This window comes from Tiliqua scincoides, chromosome 7 (assembly GCF_035046505.1).
Source record: "Tiliqua scincoides isolate rTilSci1 chromosome 7, rTilSci1.hap2, whole genome shotgun sequence".
Lineage (NCBI taxonomy): Eukaryota > Metazoa > Chordata > Lepidosauria > Squamata > Scincidae > Tiliqua > Tiliqua scincoides.
This window is the reverse complement of record NC_089827.1, coordinates 6,426,043-6,446,912: the sequence shown is the minus strand read 5'-3', so window position 1 is coordinate 6,446,912 and position 20,870 is coordinate 6,426,043. Positions and strand designations below refer to the sequence as shown.

Genomic DNA, 20,870 nt, shown 5'->3' with positions numbered 1-20,870 from the left:
TACAATGAGCAAAGAGTGACTCTCGGGGGAACTATAGCAAGCGCTGAGTATTAGCAGTTATAAAACACAGCACCAAATTAAATGGCTAGAGTCTGAAGAATTAATTGCAGTCCAGATGGCAGGAATAGGTGAAAGCCCAGATCTCTCCATCCACATGACAGTGATAAAGTTTTGCCTCCAGAGAAAACACATGCTCAGAATGCCTGCAGCTCTGGACACACAAAAAGGGCAAACACACACATGCAAAGAAGGTGCAGTCATCTTTTTGCAAATAAATTCTGAAACAGCAATAGGAAGCTGCCATACCTGACATCTGCACCTCCTAACAGAAATACAGAATGCACTTTTCATGTTAAAAAAGACCGTACACCATGTTGGATGCTTCTTACTGTGCCAATGAGATACTTGGTTTGTTGTGGTTGTTTTAAAACGTACAACCTGCTTATCGGTGCATGCGAGGCAGTCAATAATTTATCAGTAAACACAATGAAATACCAAGAAAAATCAGTACTTATTAAATAGCAACAATCATTCAGCATGAAAGTCTTACAGCCTAAAAACCGAACACCTGCAGCTCTAGCAAGCAAAGCTATAAGAGCTGTATGCCGATCAGGGCTTTATGCAGGAATCTCATAATGTCATGTCTTAAGAGCCTTAAATAGCTTCTGATAACGAGAGCATGGGAAAGGTCCCTGCTAGAGGATCTCAATAAACAGGGGAAACTCATATGTTAAGCAGTGCTTTCAGGAACTAACAGCTTGTGTTGCTCAAAAATAATATAGGTGAAAGCGGTTTCTGGGTAATGTTATTATGGCTAGGTAGGAATGCAGATGTAATGCTACGTCGTGATTCACCAGGGAAAGGAAGGGGACTCTGCATGGGAGAGACGAGCAAACAAAAAGAGACAGCATGTGAGCCAAAGGCCTCCTCCATACTGGTTAATCATGATTAAGTTATTGGCAACATGACACCTATTGCAAGTCTAAAGTGAATGTTTTAAAGGTGGTTAATTTGTTTTTAAGAACATAAGAACATAAGAACAGCCCCACTGGATCAGGCCATAGGCCCATCTAGTCCAGCTTCCTGTATCTCACAGCGGCCCACCAAATGCCCCAGGGAGCACACCAGATAACAAGAGACCTCATCCTGGTGCCCTCCCTTGCATCTGGCATTCTGACATAACCCATTTCTATTATTATTATTATTATTATTATTATTATTATTATTATTATTATTATTATTATTATTATTATTAACAGTATTTATATACCGCTCATCAACTAAAGTTCACAAAGCGGTTTACAGAGAAAAATCAAATAACTAAATGGCTCCCTGTCCCAAAAGGGCTCACAATCTAAAAAGATGCAAATGAATGCCAGCAGACAGCCACTAGAACAGACAGTGCTGGGGTGAGGTGGGCCAGTTTCTCTCCCCCTGCTAAAAAAAGGAGCACCCACTTGAAAAAGTGCCTCTTACCCAATTAGCAGGGGTTACCCAATTAGCAGGGACAATTAGCAGGGACAATTTTATTGGACAATAAGAGCTCTTCCTATGTAATTCGAGCAGCTATCTCATAGCTCATGGTCAAACTGAATGGGTCATGTTCTTTATGGTTCAGTTGCACCGGATCTTCACTCCTACTAACCTTATTATTATAGAATACTCACACACAAGCGCCCTACAGGTAGACCACAGCTACGATACAAGGACATCTGCAAGAAGGATCTGAAGGCCTTAGGAGTGGACCTCAACAAGTGGGAAACCCTGGCCTCTGAGCGGCCCGCTTGGAGGCAGGCTGTGCAGCATGGCCTTTCCCAGTTTGAAGAGACACTTGGCCAACAGTCTGAGGCTAAGAGGCAAAGAAGGAAGGCCCATAGCCAGGGAGACAGACCAGGGACAGACTGCACTTGCTCCCAGTGTGGAAGGGATTGTCACTCCCGAATTGGCCTTTTCAGCCACACTAGACGATGTTCCAGAACCACCATTCAGAGCGCGATACCAGAGTCTTTCGAGACTGAAGGTTGCCAACAATTCACACACAAGTAGTTAACTAAGGGAGCACCTACCAGTTTGCAGTCCAGAGCCATAGGTCATCCAATGACCAAACCTCGAGCTCCTGTGAGTTCAGGAGGAATGGCTGGCTTACGATCATGCCAGGTTGCAAGAGCTGAAGTGGAGCAACTATGTGGCCAAGAAGGGAGGTGGTCAGGATGCCGAAGGACAACATGAAGCCCTCTGAGCTCAAAGCACCAATGGCTTTTGAGAAAGGCATTCCCTACCCCATCAATGCTAAACCTGACAGGCATGAAAGTGGCAGTTAAAGGCTGCTCCAGTCAGCCTTACAAGGGGGACCACAAGGTAAGAGGGAACACAGGAAAGTGGGTCAAAATAAACCAGGTGATTTAAAAGGAAAAAGGAGTCAGGAAGAGGCAGGCTGGTGTTTGGCCCTGGGAGGGGGGGCACCATTCAATAAATTGTACGTTTTGTCAAAGGTCATTTCTTCCATCTGTGTTGAGACTGGCATTCATTGAAAAAAGAGCAGGCTGAAGTCAAGAATTTGACTATCCAAATTCATCAGCGTTGTACCCTGCAAATGATTCTATCATCCCATTTGACAATGTCAGCTGACCTTACAGAACACAACTTGCCTTAGGGGTTGTTCACAAAAATCATTAGTCTACCAAATAATTTAACAGATAACATAAAAGTGAATTAAGGGGCGGGGAAAAAATCACTTGTGAGGACCTCTCCCCCATATCTCAGATTATCTTTAGAAAACACAGGTTAAAATTCAAGCTGTTTGGGGTTTTAAAATTTTAAATAGGATGAGATAAAATGTACTATGGAACATAGTATTTTATAGTTTATAGCTTTGTGTGTTTTATAGTTTGTGTATTTTATTGTATATGTATTTTTAATTTGTTGTGAGTTGCCTTGGGTGCCCTTCAGGGAGAAAAGTGGGATAAAAGTCAAACAAATAAATAAAATATATTTGTGCATTTTGAAGTTTCAAATGAAGAAATAGGAGCCTTAGATTGCTGGTTCCCCTTTCCAGATTCTAAACAAAATTCAAATCAAACATCCTATTTACACAGGGGAGTAAGACCCCTTTATAACAAAAATGTGCAAGGCTTTGTAGGTATATCTACATTCCCCTACTTTAATTTGAATCTGGGTTTCCTAGAAATCAGGTCAGAATTTTTTTTAAATTGCCAGGTCTGTCCAAGAACTTGTTCCATGCAACTGTAGTTTCCAGACATTTTCCTTTTAAGGCAGCTGCAGATTCTGCAGCAACTGCAAACAGTTAAAATGCAAGTTCACGTCACCACTTTCCTTTCAACTAAGCACCGAAGCAAAGACAAATGAAGGCAATGAACTCTTTTCAAAGACCAAGACCACACTCAGGCAAGACAAACAACCTAGACTTTAAAGCTGCAATGCTACACACAATTTTTTTGAGAGTAAGTTCCACTGAACTCAATGGGACTTACTTCTGAGCAACACTGCACTGTCTTCTTACTTTACTCTGCCTTGATGCAAAAAGATACTGATTTGATGAGAATTTAATTAACCCTGAACTGAGAAATGTCCCATAACGTGTGTGTGTGTTGGCTTGGGTAGAATCATATTGGATACTGCAAACCAGAGGCTCTGAGTCACTACTGGGTCTCTTCGGGACAATCTTGTTGCCACAGCAACTACTAGGTGACATATTACTGGCAAACCTGGGCAAAATGGTAGCTTGCCCACCTATCTGAACACCACATTACTGTGAAAAAATACACTTTTTTTAATGGCTCATGAACTGATGCAGTAGATGAATGTTTAAATGCAATTATATTAATATCAGCAAAGATGCATGCCATTTGATCTAATGACAGATTACAGAGATAGGGAACAACACCTATCATTAACTTAAGGGTGTTGCTGCGGACCTCTCCTGAGTTGTGCCTAGGCCAGCGACCCACTCTTTTGGCCTCTGCAGGCCTCAGAATGGTCCCCAGAAGCCACTTCCAGTTTTCAGAAACAAATTGGAAGTTGTCTTCTGGAAACTGGAAGGAGCTTTTGGATGCTTCTAAGGGCCATTCTGAGGCTTGTGGAGGTCAACGCAGTGGGTCATTGGCCTGGTGCAACTGAAAAGATGCTTCCTGAGGTTCTAGGTAAATAACTTCAGGAAGTCTCTGATGGCACCAACGTGGAACCTCTGTATCTAAAGATGGTTAAAACTGTGGATATCGGGCCCGTGGATGCAAAGGGTCCACTGTACTAGCCTTTCATGCTTTACAGGGCCAGGGAATTTGGTAGCTTGAGGACCTTTTTCCCATACAAGACTGCCACTCTCTGAGGTTGCACCCTACTGCTTTCTAAGGTCAGCTGGGCAGGGACATGCAGGAGGACATTTTCTGCCATAGCACTCAAGCTTTGTGACTTCGTTGCCCAGGTCCCCCAACACCATACTGAGAACTTGGCACTTGAGGGCTGGTTTTCATCCAGCATTATTTTTCAGCTCTTGTGACTACATGATCTCTGATCACTGGTTAATTTTGCTTAGCTTCTATTTTGCCTATTAGTATCAGTATTAGTATTGTTTGTTGTATTGGTTGCGCTCTCTCTCTCTCTCTCTCTCTCTGTGTAAAAATATCACTGAGCACTCCTGATGCCAGACAGCAAAGATAATAAGAGCCAAACCTATCCAACTTTCCAGATCCGATGTAGCCATGCTAACAGGGCATGTGCTTCATCCTGTGGTAGGTGAGCAGTCATGGAGGCCTCCTCAAGGTAAGGGAATTTGTTCTCTTACTTCAGGGCTGTATTGCGCTGCATCGGCGTTGGAAAGTTGGGCAGGACTGGGCCCTTATTCTCCCTATTAAATAACTGGCACCTGAAATCATTATGGCTGAAAAGACTGTATAGTAGTTGCATTTGGTGATGGTGTCCATTATTGGCTTTTTAAAACAGTTTTGAGTATTTGGGGAGGCCAATATAAGTGCTACTGATCCAATCAGGACTGACAGTTTCAACTATGCAGATTGCAAGGAAAGCAATTTTAAAATGTCCACACTTCAAAATTTCCTGGCCCCAAATGTTTTGTCACTTCAGCAGTTAGACTGTAAGATCTGAGAAATTACACAGAAAATGCTTGGGAATCCTCATGGGTGTGACATCGTAAGAGATCTTAGGGTGCACTTTCAATCGCAGGACGGTTCATTGACACCCCTAATAATTACTCCCCCAAGCAACAACTTCTTCCTCTTGTGCTAACCTTGGATAACTCTGCATTTCAACTTAACATGCAAGATTGGGTACTGAGGCTATCATCAGTGTGGTGTCTCTGCCAGTTTTATAGCGCTTTAAATATATATCCAAAATACAAATCTCTCCACAGCATTTGCATTTCTAGAAGATTGACATTAAAAGCCATGCTTCACCAATCATTAGCACTTTTGCTAAATTAAAAATAATAAAAATAAACAGCATCACAGCATTTTAAGAAGATGAGCTCTCCAAAGACGAGCAGGCATTTGGTTAATGCCACTACTGATAAACCATGTTTCTTGAAATTGCTGAGCAGCATCTAGTATACCAGCCCAACAGATATTAAATTACCAACCCGTCTTTGGGAAGGAATTATCTACATTCATTAAGTTGTAACACAAAATTTTTCCATAATTCAAACAGCTTTTACCATTTATCTTTATTTATGGTTTGATCCAACTTGTAAACATGGGTTCAGCTGCTTGAATTATTAAATACAGATTTTAGAAAGCAGATTCATCTTCATCCTAACACAGTAAATCAACAAGCACTCTGTGTTTGCTCGGGACTGCAGCAATGACAAGCCACGGCAATGAGAGGAAAGATGAAATACAGACTGGGTGATAACGGCTGCTGAAAGTAGTGTTGGCACATGGGTGCCAAGGACCTGACAGCCAGACTGCTGCCAGTGGCATTCCTACTCTGTCTACTGGACTTTCAACAGGCAGGAAGACAAGATTAGGCAAGCCCACAGCACACAGTGGTCTGGTCACAAACCAGGAGATGTGGCTGGAGCACCAGTTCCCAAGTTCAGCTTGTCTCTAGGTCCTTTGCACCCAAGTAAAGGGCTCCTCTTGAAGAGATTCCCAGGGGTCTCTACCCCCAAGTCCCAGAACCAGACCCAAAAAACAGTTGTGACAAACCAGTTTTCTTTCTTTTTATTTTGCTGGTAGTGTTGCTAAGCAGAAAGAGAAACCTGAAACCAAGAAATTGGCATGCTGTAGAACACATGTGAACCCAGTTTCAACCTTTTGTCTGAACTAAAAGTCCCTAATTGCACATCTTGCTCAGCTTTCAGAATACCCTGGGTTGACTGTAAATGTTTCATGTGACAGTCCATTTCTAGGGAGAGTCTGGCCATTGTCTACACCAGTGGTTCTCACACATTTATCTCCGGGAACCACTTTTTAGAATGAGAATCTGTCAGGACCCACTGGAAGTGATGTCATGACCAGAAGTGACATCATCAAGCAGCAAAATTTTTAACAGCCCTAGGCTGCAATCTTACCCACACTTATCCAGGAGTAAGTCCCATTGACTATCATGGTTAAAAGTACAGATGTGTAACATTTCCCCAGATGCAGTCACATACCATGGGAGCATCAAGTCTATTAAAAATAAAATATTGAAATCAATGGGGACTCACCTGAAATTGGCTTGCGACCCACCTGGTGGGTCCCAACCCACAGTTTGACAAACACTGGTCTACACACACACACACACACACACACTATATGTCTCTAGCAGCCTTGGGAGCACAGAGGCCCCAAGACCCGGAACCAGACCCAAAAAACTAATAATTTCTGGTAAAGTAATAATCAATAATTGATTAAAATAATAAATAATAATTAATAATTTATTGATTAATAATACATATAATATCACTCTCTATATCTCCTTTTTATTATAGTGGGCCATGATAGGTTGTTGCTTTAAAAGTGGGTCCCGGTGCTAAAACATTTGGGAAGTACTGGCTGTTAATCTGTAATCTTATTTTACTCACTGGAAACAAACACCTCTACTTATAATTCAATACAGCATGAAGATTTATTTGCTCAATGTGGGTCTATTCCAGAAGCTAGGGAGGGACCAGAAGAGACCTGCCCAGCTAGGTGCAGGTAATTAAAAGTGACCATATGCCTATTATTGCTAGCTGTATCTTTATCGTATATACGTATTTAGTAGAGTGTATATGGTGCTTTAAAAGCAGAGGCAAAAAGACAGAGTGAATGTACACAATGCGCCTCTTGCTTAAAAATGAATGGACAGATTTTATATGTGGTTTAGAGTTCAAGCTCAGGGTTGCATGTCCACAGTGATACAGATATGATTAAAGCTACAGTATACATTGATAAGGCTAGCACAGCAGGAAGAGGAAAAATGCCATTCTTTGTGACATTGGGCTGTGTGTTAATAGGGCACAAATAATGAGATTTGCGTGAAAAGCTCTGGTACAGGGTATGACCTCTGTAGAGGCATGATTGAAATTTCATTCATATCTTCCAAATGCACAATTTTCCATCATGCTCACTGGCTGGAGACCTGCTTCGGTATTTTGCTTGCGTAATGACACACAAATATATGCTGAGTGTCACGAGATTCTGCGCTCTCGAATGCCAAGGTCCTGCCACAAAGCAAAACAAGCCTAGCATTGTTTGGGAAAGAAAAGAAAAAATATTGTGCCAGACAATAAATCTGACAGGCAGGAACTGATCAAATATGTAGTCCATAGTTCAAAAATAGCATAATATTTTAGTGGTTCTAAGACATTTCAGCATCAGGACCCACTTTTTAGAACGACAATCTGTCGGGACCCATTGAAAGTGATGCCGTTAACAAGGTAGTGATGTCATGGCTGGAAGTGACATCATCTTCAAACCAAAGCCGTGATCAGCCAAACGTCCCACTACACAACACACATGTGCTCAGCCAGCACATTTTGATGAGCTGCACATTTAAATGCCAAAGAGCCACATGTGGCTTGCAAGCTGTTTTGGCCACCCCTGGCATAGGAAAAAGTGGGAGTGGCTGCTTGGCTTCTGGGTCTTGTAGACTTTCAAACACTTCCCCCCCCCTCCACCCATCTGCAGACACACAACCCCACACACAGAGGCCTGCTGCTTTGTGTTGGCTGATCTGGGGGTGGTGGTGGACAGGACACTCTCCTCTGAAACTTTCCACATCCTTGCAAGGGCCCGAGCCATTCCTATAAAATCCCTGTTGACAGGACTTTCAAATACAGGTGTCCCTCTGTACCTGTGGGGGATCCGTTCCAGGCCTCCCCCGCAGATACGGAAACTGTGGATAAGAGGGAACTGTATTAGTACAATGCTCTGCACGCCCCCCACACCCATTAATTTCCTTTATTCATGAACAAGCAGGCATGTTTCTTGCTTTTACAGCGGTTAGAACAGGAACACGACATGCAGGCAAGTAGCCTGCATGTTAGAGGGACACAGTAAGAACATTAACAGGAAGCAGGATATGGGGTGGTGAAGAAACCTGTGGTTCTGAAATGGAAAACTGGCTCCTTCTCTCCCCAGTATTCAAGGGTACCAGGCCACCTTTCTGGAAATCAAGACCGACTGAAACCTTGCTCCAAAGGATGCCCGTTCTTGTCAAAGAAAGCAATTTCCATTTCCTTTTTTTCAACTTATTCTGCCGGAGGAGCTGTGCCTCTTGGGCAGAGCTGGGCAAAATGCCCACTGCAGTTATCTGTAAAGCCTCTCCCAGGGCTCCTTGTAGCTCTTTTTAAACATTATTAAAGAACAGCTCTATCAGGAACTCTGCGCCTTTATTATTAAATGAAATGCCCTGCCTTCTCCCTTGCTGTTATTGTGCTAAACCTCATGTCACGCTTATTTATTCAGCTTTCCTTGCTCTGTCGTGCTGAGTATTGACATATGCTCGGGGAGAAAAGAGACTGATCCAGTAGGAATTGGGGGGCTGGAATTCTACTTTCTCTAGTACAAATTTGCAGTGCTTCTCTTCCTCTCCTGCACTTTATTTTATTGAGAAATTTATATCCCGCCTTTCCTATGTCAAAGCAAATGTCCAAAGTGGCTTACAATGCTCTATAATAAAGTACAAAGTATCATAACAGATAAGAGATCACAACAGATAAGCATTAATTTTAACATTAACAGTGAAACATAAAAACAAAGCAAGAGTTCATGCACATTGTTGAGCCACTGGGGGAACAAATAAGTCCAGGGAGGTAGTCAAGTCACAGTAGTAGTTCAGAGGCACAGAGGACAAATATTCACTCAGCAACCAAATGCCTGAAGAAACAGGTATGTTTGGAACCCTCGCCGAAAACCCACAAGCCCTGGAATTTCATAGTTGTAGCACCACAACAGAGAAGGCTCACCTCAGAGCTGCCACCCCCCTCACTGGGGACACTTGTAGAAGAGCCCACTCAGATAACCTAAGAGGGTGGGCTGGAATGTATGGAGGGAGCCAGTCTTTCAGACAGCCTGGACCCAAATCATGGAGGGTCTTAAAGGTCAGAACGTGCACCTTGAATTTGGGACACTGCAGACTCCACTGGATCCTGAACTCCCTCTTGGCCAGAAGGCCCAACAAGGAGTCTCTCAAGTCTGTGCAGGCAAAATAACCAGCAAAGACAAGAGAAGCCCCATTGTGGGGCTTGGGACTTTCCCCAGGAGAAGAGGACAAAAGTCTCCTTCCCCTAAGGAGATGTCTGGCTGCATTCCGGTGCCTGTTGGAAACAGCGTTAGCTGCTTTGGTGCCACTCTCCAGAAGGTGTCAAGAAGCTGAGGACTGGGCTGCACATCGGTCTCATGTGTGAGATGGCCCTGAATCTATTATTCTATTTTCTGCAGGGTTAAAAAAAATATTATGATGGTTATGATTAAAACAACCACAGGAATCCACAAACTAGAATGAGGAAGAAATTTAACCTTTTACTTCTGGCCTTTTTCCTCATCTAAATCTTTTTCCCACCAAGGCAGTGACTGGAGGTGGGAAAGGGGCAAATCGAGTCTAGGAAGGGACTGGGTTCAGTGGCAGCAGCGACCACCCCTGCAGTGGTACTCATTTTGGTGCTGCAGCATCGTAGAGGTGGGAAGCATAGCAAGGGGGTCTTAGGTTAGGAAGTTACCATCAGCACTTTTCTCATCCAATGTGCCTAGCCCCCAGTGCTGCTGTGAACTGAAACAAGAATTCAATCAAGAACTCAATCAAACATGGTAGTGCTAGATTTTCCAGTGTCTTACCTATTTTGCCACATACACACAGACCTCCCTCATCCCAGGCGGGGTTTCATGAAAGAGATGTAAATTACAGACACTTTCACTTAACCATTCAGTAACCAAATAGATTAACATGATCACCTGTGTCCTCTCTGGACTGCATGCTATCTGACAGAAGCAGACCCACTAAGAATAGTTGTATCCATTAGTGTGAGATTATTATTTATCTTTGTTTTTAAAAACGCTCAGGTTCTTGAAAATTTGTACCCTTCCTTTAAAATGACTGCTAACTGAGCATCCTTTGCCTAGCAATTACCCCTGCCATCGGGTAATTTGAACTTTACATTTCATAATTATCTGTATATTGAGGATACATGAAGCAATTTGTTTCTTCGTGATTCTACAGATGGAGTCAAGTAGCTTCTATGTTTCTCAATACTGTAGCCAAATGTGATTGTGTGTTTTAATTACTAGATAAGCTCTCAGTCACGCAAGAATTATAGAACCTTCAGTGGATGTTAACCAAGCATTTCCAATAAGCAGGAACTTCTGTGGAAGGTTCATGAATTGGAGCGTTTTAAACATTTGAGGGGAAGCACTTTACAGTAATCATTCCAGGACTGCGCCTATCTGCACAATTCATGTTTATTAAGGATTTAATTCTCAATTTAAGTATGAGAAACTCTTCTTTCTGATTATCATCAGTCTCATTACAGAGACAAAGCATTTTGTGAGTGTAGTCTTCTTCTGTAGGAGGCTGAAAATTTAATTGCCTACAGCAGTACCTTTATTTAGCACGGTGGTTCCCAAACTTTTTAGCACCAGGACTCACTTTTTAAAAATTACACCCTATTAGGACCCACCTAGGCTTACCCACTTTTAAAAAAAGAAATCTAGAAAGAAATATTTCCTTTTATTTATTTATTTATTTATTTATTTATTTATTTATTTATTTATTTATTTATTTAAAAAGACCCTCACACATTTATCTCCCTATATTTACAAATGCTTGCAAACTGCAGGAGCTGAGCTCTTTGCAGGGTAATTAACAGCTACAGTATCTTTTTTTTTTTTAACCGCTTCAGGGCTTGAGGCAATTTGATCTTTCCATCACCATTTGGGGACCCACCAAAAATCAGGTCAGAACCCAACAGTGGGTCCCAACCCACAGTTTGGGAACCACTGATTTAGCAGAATAATGTGGCTGAACAATGAGTAGGAATACAGTAATACTTCTGATAACAGCCACTTCCTTCAGTGCTATTTCATCACAGTGCTTTTTGCCCTGGGTTGATGGCCAGGCATGATTCAAATTCTCTGTTTAAAGTTGAATCCAACTGATGGGAGCTTGTCATTTGACCCAGAACCAGACCTGCAGAGGGACAGTTGAGCAGACTGTGCCTGCACAGGAGACTATTCATTTTGCTGACACAGATGCAAGTAGCACCTCTGCGCAGGCTGGGGCATTACCTGGGGTAAGAGGATGAATGTCTCTTTACCCTGAGGAGACAGCCTGCTCCTTCCCAGTGCTGGATACAGTGTGGGCCGTGCAGTCCCACTGTGCCAACACTGGATAGAATTGGGCTGTCCAACTCCTTCTCATGCAGCAACAGTCTTGCTGATTCTAAATGAATAATTTGCTCATAGGTAGAGATGGGTGAAATTTTCTCCCCTCATGGATTTCAGTGTTTTCCGAAGTTAGAAGTGCAGAAAGCCGTGTTATGTGTTTTTATTCCAAGGGCATTTTTAAAATTACAATTATAATCGTTTTAAAAGTGTACTTATTGTTGGCAACCTTCAGTCTCGAAAGACTCTGGTATCGCGCTCTGAAAGGTGGTTCTGGAACAGCGTCTAGTGTGGCTGAAAAGGCCAATTCGGAAGTGACAATCCCTTCCACACTGGGAGCAGGTGCAGTCTGTCTCTGGTCTGTCTCCCTGGCTATGGGCCTTCCTTCTTTGCCTCTTTGCCTCAGACTGTTGGCCAAGTGTCTCTTCAAACTGGGAAAGGCCATGCTGCACAGCCTGCCTCCAAGTGGGCCGCTCAGAGGCCAGGGTTTCCCACCTGTTGAGGTCCACTCCTAAGGCCTTTAGATCCCTCTTGCAGATGTCCTTGTATCGCATAAAAGTGTACTAGGTAGGTGATATACCACTAGGTGGTAATAGTGCCAGCAGATGAAGCCACATGCATGTAGAGATGTTAGAGAATGGTTTGATTTTTTTGCAGATTTTGCAAATTTTGTTTTGTTTTTTATTACCCACCCCCCCCCCCCCAAAAAAAAAGAGAAGCGGAGAAAGCAGTCTTTTTTCATTATAGGTAAAAAACCCCAATAATAATAATAATAATAATAATAATAATAATAATAATAATAATAATAAATACTATTTATTTATATACTGCTTTATATTTATTTATATTTATATATTGCTTTTATGTATATAAATAAATAAATAAATTATTTATTAAAAATTATATTATTATTAAAAATAATTAATTTTTAATTATTATTTTTAATTATTATTAAAAATAAATAAATTATTTATTTATTTATATACTGCTTTTCAACAGAAGTTCACAAAGCAGTTTACAGAGAAAATCAAACAAACAACTAATGGCTCCATGTCCCAAAAGGGCTCACAAACTAAAAGGATGCAAAAAAGAACACCAGCAAACAGCCACTAGAAAAGACAGGGCTGGGGTGAGGAGGGCCAGTTACTCTCCCCCCACGAAACAGAAGAAGAGCACCCACTTAAAAAGTGCCTGTTACCCAGTTAGCAGGGGTAAGTGATGATGACACAACAAAGGCATGAGAAAAAGGCATAAGTGTGTTTAGGTGCATGAGTGCATCAGTCAGACCTGAGCACCTGACACCCCACATAATCCACATTGGGGCACCACTGTTATCAAGGTGTGGATGAAAGAAATGAACATATGAATCAATCAATCCAACTATTGATGAGAAGATGCTGTGAGAAGATGCTGAATGGATTCACCTTCCTTTAGAAGAGTGCAGTTAACATAGGAATGCTGGCATCCAACAAGTCGGAACTGCTGACTTTTACAGGGTACCCACTGATATTTGTTTGCTGCAAATGCCAGTCTCTGCAGTCATGATTTATAGCCATTGCCAACAGCAAGCCAACGCTTCTCAAGACAGTGATAACACACGCTAAATTGTTTCTGCCTGGACAGCAAAACAGACATAAATGAAACCTGACTGCTCAGAATCCTAGCACTACCACAGCTTATACTGGTGACCATAGCCAAAAAAACCCATGATTTCAACTGACCTTTCATAGAACATTTTGCATAATTTACCTTTTGCTAAGAAATAAACCAAAATAGAAGGTGCCAATGTTGCACTTTGACTTGGCTTTAATTGTACTGTCAGTGGTTCATTCAAATTTAATTGGGGCCTAGGGATCTAACCTGGGGGGGGGGAGAGAAACTAAAATTAAAATGAATGGACAAAATCAATGTTGTGGATAACTGGAAATGTACAAAATCAGTCATGGTAAGTCCTGCTGAAATTAATGGCTTCAATCAGGGGGTGGCACATGCCTCTGTGAAGCTGGAACCTACTTTGAATGCTGCCAGTACATGCGTGCATTCTCGGGCATGTGTATACCCCCATGGATGAGGGAGAAGGCAGGAAGACAAAGGAATAGGCTTTCCCTGTCCCCCCTTCCCTGAATGCTGAGTGCAGCATTCAGTTTCCCTGCTCCGTGCTGCTTAACTTTTAATGGATGGGAGCAGGTTTTGCTGGAAACCCACTATCCCCAGGTCATGTTCATTACAAACATAACCAGCATAGAGCAGGGAAGCTGCACTCGTTGTAAGTAGGCGAGGAGAAGCTATTTGAAGCGGTGGCCATTTTTTCCCCTTTTCCTTCCTTCAGCAGCACTGGAGGTGGACGAAATCTGCTAAAATCCTCTTCTGACTTGCTTTTGGAAGTTTGGATTGGAGCCCTGTGGAGTGGCAGCTTGGAGAAAGCAGAAGACAGGTGGGCTGGAGGCTCATCCATTCACCACCCCTCCAAGGGGTGCCCCACGCCACACAACTGTTGCACACCACTGTTGCACATGGTAAGGCCAGCCCTGGTTTCAATGGTGATTAGCAGAAGTGTTTGGTTGGTTGGCAACCCTCAGTCTCGAAAGACTATGGTATAAGCCTACAGCACCCAATATTCCCAGGCGGTCTCCCATCCAAATACTAACCAGGCCTGACCTTGCTTAGCTTCCGAGATCATGGCATAAGCCTACAGCACCCGGTATTCCCAGGCGGTTTCCCATCCAAGTACTAACCAGGCCTGACCCTGCTTAGCTTCTGAGATCAGACAAGATCGGGCATGTGCAGGGTAACAGTTGCTGTCAGAAGTGTTTGAAAACAGTGTTATATATTTTACTCAGAAGTAATCCCTTTGTGTTCAGTAAGAGGCTATATTCCTACCTTACCGGAAACAAACATCTCTAATGATGAAACGTGACTTGACTTCTTTTGGATACAGCCTGTTACACAATAAGAAGATCGCTGCTGGATCATGCCACAGATTCATCTAATCTAGCATCCTCAATCACAAAGTGAACAGCCAGATGTCATTGGGAAGCCCACACACTGGTGATAAGGCTCTGAGTTCTCTTTCTCTCTATCATCGGTGTCAAAACTGAGGTCTGTAACTTCATGGGAGAGACGACCATTTTGATGTCTCCAGGATCTCTTCCTCCAACATGGAAGGCACCATCAAAACATTCAAATCCAGATACTACTCTCCCACCACTGACCCCTGCAACTGGTATTCAGCAGTATATCAGGAGACATTGACTGAGTTGTCCTTCGCAGTGGTGAGAAAGAAGCTAAAGGATGAACCTGCTCCATGAACTCGCATCTACTGCAAACATGCACTCAGGTACATGACATAACATATACCCTTGTACACAACATATACCCTTAATGTGCATACCTCTTCCATGTTTCTGCATGCGACACATGATTGGTAAAATAGATCGAGCAGCAGAAGCAATTCAGCTTCTGCTTTTAATAGGGCCAGTCTTAGGAGATGTGGGGCCCAATGTGGTACTATTTGTCACAGGGCCACCATTCTCCATGTTTTCTACCCCAACTCATCAGAAAGAACAGCAGCCCATGGCTGATGGCACCTAGAAGTAGGTGGCGGTGACATCATGTCACCAACTTCTACTTCCAGGGGGGCCATTTCAGGCCAAAGGGGCACAGGGGCAGGAGAGCTAACAAGTGGAGATGCTCTGCTCCTAGGACAGGGCACCCAATGTGAAGGGCCTAATTGGGCACAATTGCCCCACAACTGACTCTGCCCTCTAACCGCTAAAAACAACAAGCATCCTGCTGCTCATTGTCATGTTCCAAGCACATATATCATCTCAGTAATAGTTGTAATATTTAAAGCAGGTCAGTCCTCTTGTTCCTATATTACAGATACAGGTGTGAGTGTATGGCTTGTCTTAAAGCACCAAGCACTTTTTTTTTAAAGTTTGCAGTAGAAGTCTATGCATGTTCACTTCCACTTATCCACTAGGGCTTACAGCCTAGTAAGTGTAGTGACCCACCAAAAATTGGATCGGGACTCACAGTCTGGGAATCATTGGGATAATAAGATGTAATGACCCTTTTAGCCAATTTCTGGTTAGCTTTTTGATCACCTGTTGACAGATATCACAGTCTTTTACTGTATCAGGATAATCGAACCTTACAGTAGGGCATCACTAGCCGAAATACTCTGGTCTAATGACACAATGTTTTGCAAATACAACCTTTAAAAGAATGCCAAGGAAGCATCTTGAATCTCAGCCGAATCCGTTTCCCTTGAAAGCTTCTATTGAAATCTAAAACACTGGTATCACTGGCCTTCAGAAACAGAGAGCTACATATAGCTAAAAAGGAGTAACTGCTGAATTTTACTGTCACAGTTTTGTAATTGCATTTACTTCCAGATAAGAAAGTAAGATAAGAAATACCCACCCCATTTTGCCGACTCAAGAAGAGTTTTATTCAGATACACTGGACTGGAATAATGAACATAACCTCAGATACGTTCTTTTCTTTCCCTTACTTTTTGCTTTAGTAAATCCGTGGTACAGTAAGTTAGAAGAGGAACACCAAAATCAAAAGCACTTTCCACAATCAAGTTGTGTAGAAGAAAATATCCATGGCCAATCAGGAATGTCTGAGTATTAAAACATTGGATGACCTCACAGTACTAGTTACCTAGACAGGACCTTGAAACCATCTTCAGACAATTTTGTGACTGTTTTTTACAAGTTCACTTTGGCCCAACCCATTTAAAGCTCATAGTACATGTCCATTGCTTGGTTAAGTTGGTGCTAGATTTAAAATACCAGCTTAAAAGCATCGACTATTGATGACTAATGGAAACAGGCCGAACGCCAATGGCTATAACAGTAAGTAATAAATAAGAGCACTACTGCTTTTGTGTCCTCTTGACCATGCAAGAACAATCATTAAGAATTAAATGTGGTGATTCAGCCTTGTTCCGTTTTCCCATGGGACAATGCCTGACACACAAACCAACTCTCCCATTCTCCGGGAGCTCTGCCAACACACTTTCTTACTCCCTGAATGAGCACAATTTCAAAGATAGTTCTTGCTGTACTTTTTAAGTGGCCTTAATGTTCATGAGAGAATGTTATAAAAATAATCATGAATGGTCTTGTAAATGTAGTTATGATTTATTGGACTGCTGAAAGAAGTGGGATTTATTGCCCATTCATAGTGATTTCGTGTATATATTATTTCGGCTACCAACACAGCTCTGAATGTCTGAGAGGAACAGCACCAGAGTGTACTGGGAGCTGGCTATGGTGCCCATTTTGCTATGCCTCCCTAGAGATGTGAGGTTTACCAAGCAGATAAGCCCTCTGTTATATGTGGATGTTTAAAAAAGTCATTTTAAGAGGACAATATCAACACTTCCTGGCAAGTAGGAAAGAAGCTCAGTTTTAGATATATATATGGCACTCAAAGTGGTGAACAGCATAATAGCATTGGCATTCCTGGGGGGGGGGATTGGGGGGCAAATGTCCTGTGAAGCCACTGTGCAGGGGAGGGGCAAAGCCATGACACTTCCCCACCACCATTTCTCTCTCTCTCTCTCTCTTTTAAACCAGGCCTGTGGTTGAACCTGGCCTTAGAAGGTCTTTCAAAGCTGCAGCCTCCCTGAACCCCAGCCTCCCAGAACCCCACAGCCTCCCCAGCTGCCCACAGCCTCTCCAGACCCCAGAAGGCCTTCTGAGGCCTTCGAAATGCTGAAAAAAAAACAACCCTTCTGGTCTTTGGAGAAAACCAGAAGTAATGTCTTTTAGGATGGGGGGTGCAGGACTTTGTTGTCCTGGGCACCAGTGCCAGGTCCTCAGTTGCATAAAAGTTAAACGTACAGAAGGTAAAAACATTTGAATAAACACGTTAGAATAAACCATTAAAAATATAAGAGCAGATTAAAATATAAAATATCTATAACATAACATTAAAGCAGCCAAAGGAATTAAAAGGGGGGTCCCAAATCCAGGTCAAGCTGTAGACCTAGTGCTAGCTTAGAAGCCTTCTGGATCAGGAGGATCTCTGCCTTGTCCAGATTTAATCTCAGTTTATTAGATCACATCCAGGCACCAACCACTGACAGAACGGACACCCCAGAACTGACAGCCCCCTTTGAAATAGAGCTGGGTGTCATCCACATGACACTGCTGGAAGAGGTCATCCAAATCCCCAGATGACCTCTCCCAGTAGCTTCATGTCGATCTTAAACAATATGGGGGGCAAGATAGAGTCCTATGGCACCCCACAAGTCCAGGGCCTGGGTGCTGAACAGATATCCCCCAGCTTCACCACCTGGGTCTGATCTGCCAGGAAGGACTGGAACCACTGCCAAATAGTGCCTCCAAGCCCTAACTCAGTCAGCAGGTCCAGAAATGGTGCCACAGGCTACTGATAGGGCCACCAAGACCAACAGGGACACACTCCCCCTGTCTAGTCCCTGCCACACGTCATCAACGACGGCCATCTCTGACAGCCTGGGTTGAATGAAAATGGTCCATATAACCCACTTCTTCCAGAATTCCCTGGAGCTGAGATGCCACCACTCACTGATCACTTTGCCCCAAAGCGGGAGATTAGACATTGGTCAGAAATTATCCATGACCATTTTGAAGAAACTTAGGGAGGGTGAACCACCACCATCTTTAAAGCTTTTTGCAGTACCTCCACCCTGACAGATGCATAGACTACATCCCCACATATTCAACCAGCCCCCCCCCCCCCGGTCAAACATTTTAACCACACCGGGCAAGGATCAAGAGAGTAAAAAGCAGGTCTCAACCCCCCCCCTCCCAATGTGATAGTTGTGTATTTTTTTAAACATGGCATAATATCCTTTGTATGAAAATAATGAGTCATAGTAACCAATTAATGTATTGTGAGCTTGGTTCCATTGGTTTTTGCCAGTGTAATACAAGCTAACTATACGTATTCAAGATTACATTGCTATAATGGAAACCAGAACTTGGTCCTTAATGCTTTTAGATTGAAGGTAAAGAAGTCAGACAAAATAACCATCCTGACTTGCTTCCTTAGTTAAATTACTCCATTTAGTACTGGTAGTCTGCAACAGTGTGCATTTTAATTACACAATGAATTACATTTTAATAGTTTTATTTTCCTCCCTGCCTGCAATCATTTATCAGATGCTTTAAAATGCATTTGTTTTTCCATTTGGCAAGCATTTAGTTTTCATTGGAGTCTGTTTCTAATGATGCTGGACATTATCCTTGCTTATATATATTTATCCTTTTGTTTTTGCACCTGCATGGATCTCTGTGTCAGCACAGCTTGGGAGCCGAGCTTGGTTAGCGAAATAAATTCCCTATGCTTGCTGCCTAACTGCAGAGGTAGGAACTGTGCTTTTGTCTGTACTCTGCAAAGACAGCAGCTATCTATTTTTTTTTTAATTGTTTACAAGAGAGATTGGACTGCATGCAAACCAAATGTAATCCTGTTGGGTTACATTATAGATTAAATTGCCCACATGGACAAACCTAAAAAAAGAAAAGAAACTTACAAACAAATGCCCAGCTTGAAACTAGGTAAACATGGATTTGCAAAAAGTGCCTAAAAGACAAGGAACCATCTCCTATTAAAATCTTGTTGCAACCCACATTGGACCCTGATTGCTGACTGTAAGTCACCCTCCATGTGTTCAGTACTGCACGTACTTAATGTATGGAGAGTAACTGCAGCATTGCAGGAACTTCCCAAAAGTGACAGCCTAATCCTACTGGACCATATGAAAATAGTCCATAATCCTGTAGAAAATTTTCAGCTCCTAGAAAAGTGATGCAGTAAGCACCAGAATGGCTTCTGCTGTATCCCATGGGGAAGTTTTGACATGCTGAGGCCTCCTCAGGGGAAGGGAGCATTTGGGAACACCCACTGCTACCATGGATCAACTAGGACCTCCACGCAAAGGTCCTATATAGCAAAAACGTCATACAGACAGAGAGTAACATAAACATCTGCCTAACCTATCTGGACCAGTGAACTAGTGTGCTTTGTTTGCAGCAGAGAGGTACCAAAAATGTACTATTATTATTTAAAAGATTTATACCCCGTCTTTCCTTTGCCAGAACAGATGCTCAAGGCGGCTCACACGTCAAGATTTAAAATGTACAATATATAAAAACAATTTTTAAAAATCAAAAGAGCATTAACAATTGGAGGAGGGCCACTATTTAAACCAAAGCATTGCTATACAGACACAGGGGACCAACAAAGACACATCACACAAATGCAAGATGGAACAAAGACATTTTGAGTCATCGACAAAAGGCCACGAGGGAGAAGGAAGTTCTCGTTCCCCTGGAAAGGAATTCCATAGTTGTGGTGCCACTACAGAGAAGGCCCTGCCCATGTGCCGCCATCCCTCTAACTTGGGATAAAGGCAGTGCTTGAAGGGGAGCTGCCTCAGATGACCTAAGAGGGCAGGCTGGAACATATGGGCAGGAGGTCTGGTCTAGGGGGTAGAGCCTCCATCTGCCTGAAGATAACATCCACAAGGTCGCCAGTTCGAGGCCACCGGCACCGTGCGACCTTGAAGCAGCTGACAAGCTGAAGCCGAGCTATTCCATCTGCTCTGAGCATGGGAGGATGGAGGCCAGGATGGAGGCCAGATCGGAATGAGACACCTGAATGTAGTGGTTCTTGAAAGAAAGAACCTTCTTTCAATTGTAAAAATCCCTATTTAATAAGGGATTTAAATAAAGCCTGCCTGTGTAAACCACCTTGAATGAAGTCTTGAATAAAGACCAAGAAAGGCGGTATATAAATACCTGTTATTATTATATGGGAGAAGGCAATCCCTTGGATAGCCTAAACCGCAAAGGACATTGAAGGTCAATACCAATACCTTGAAACGGGCCCAAAATGAACCAGTGCACTCGTCAAAGCAGCGGTCCAACACAGTCAATCCAGCTAGCTCCAGTAACCACTTGGGCCACCACATTCTTCTCTAACCCGACAGTATCCTGTGTTCATTCCAGAACAATCAAGTTTATGAACAATTGATGGAAGGAAAAATGG

General features: G+C 42.7%; 1 protein-coding gene and 1 pseudogene across 2 annotated transcripts in view; both read right to left on the bottom strand.

The window, feature by feature from the left end:
* The window catches only part of TAFA5 (TAFA chemokine like family member 5), a 297,491-nt gene that overhangs the window by 8,679 nt on the left and 267,942 nt on the right, over positions 1-20,870 (bottom strand). The gene's annotated exons all lie outside the window — the stretch shown is intronic.
* On the bottom strand, positions 14,503-14,622 carry LOC136658094 (5S ribosomal RNA; annotated as a pseudogene).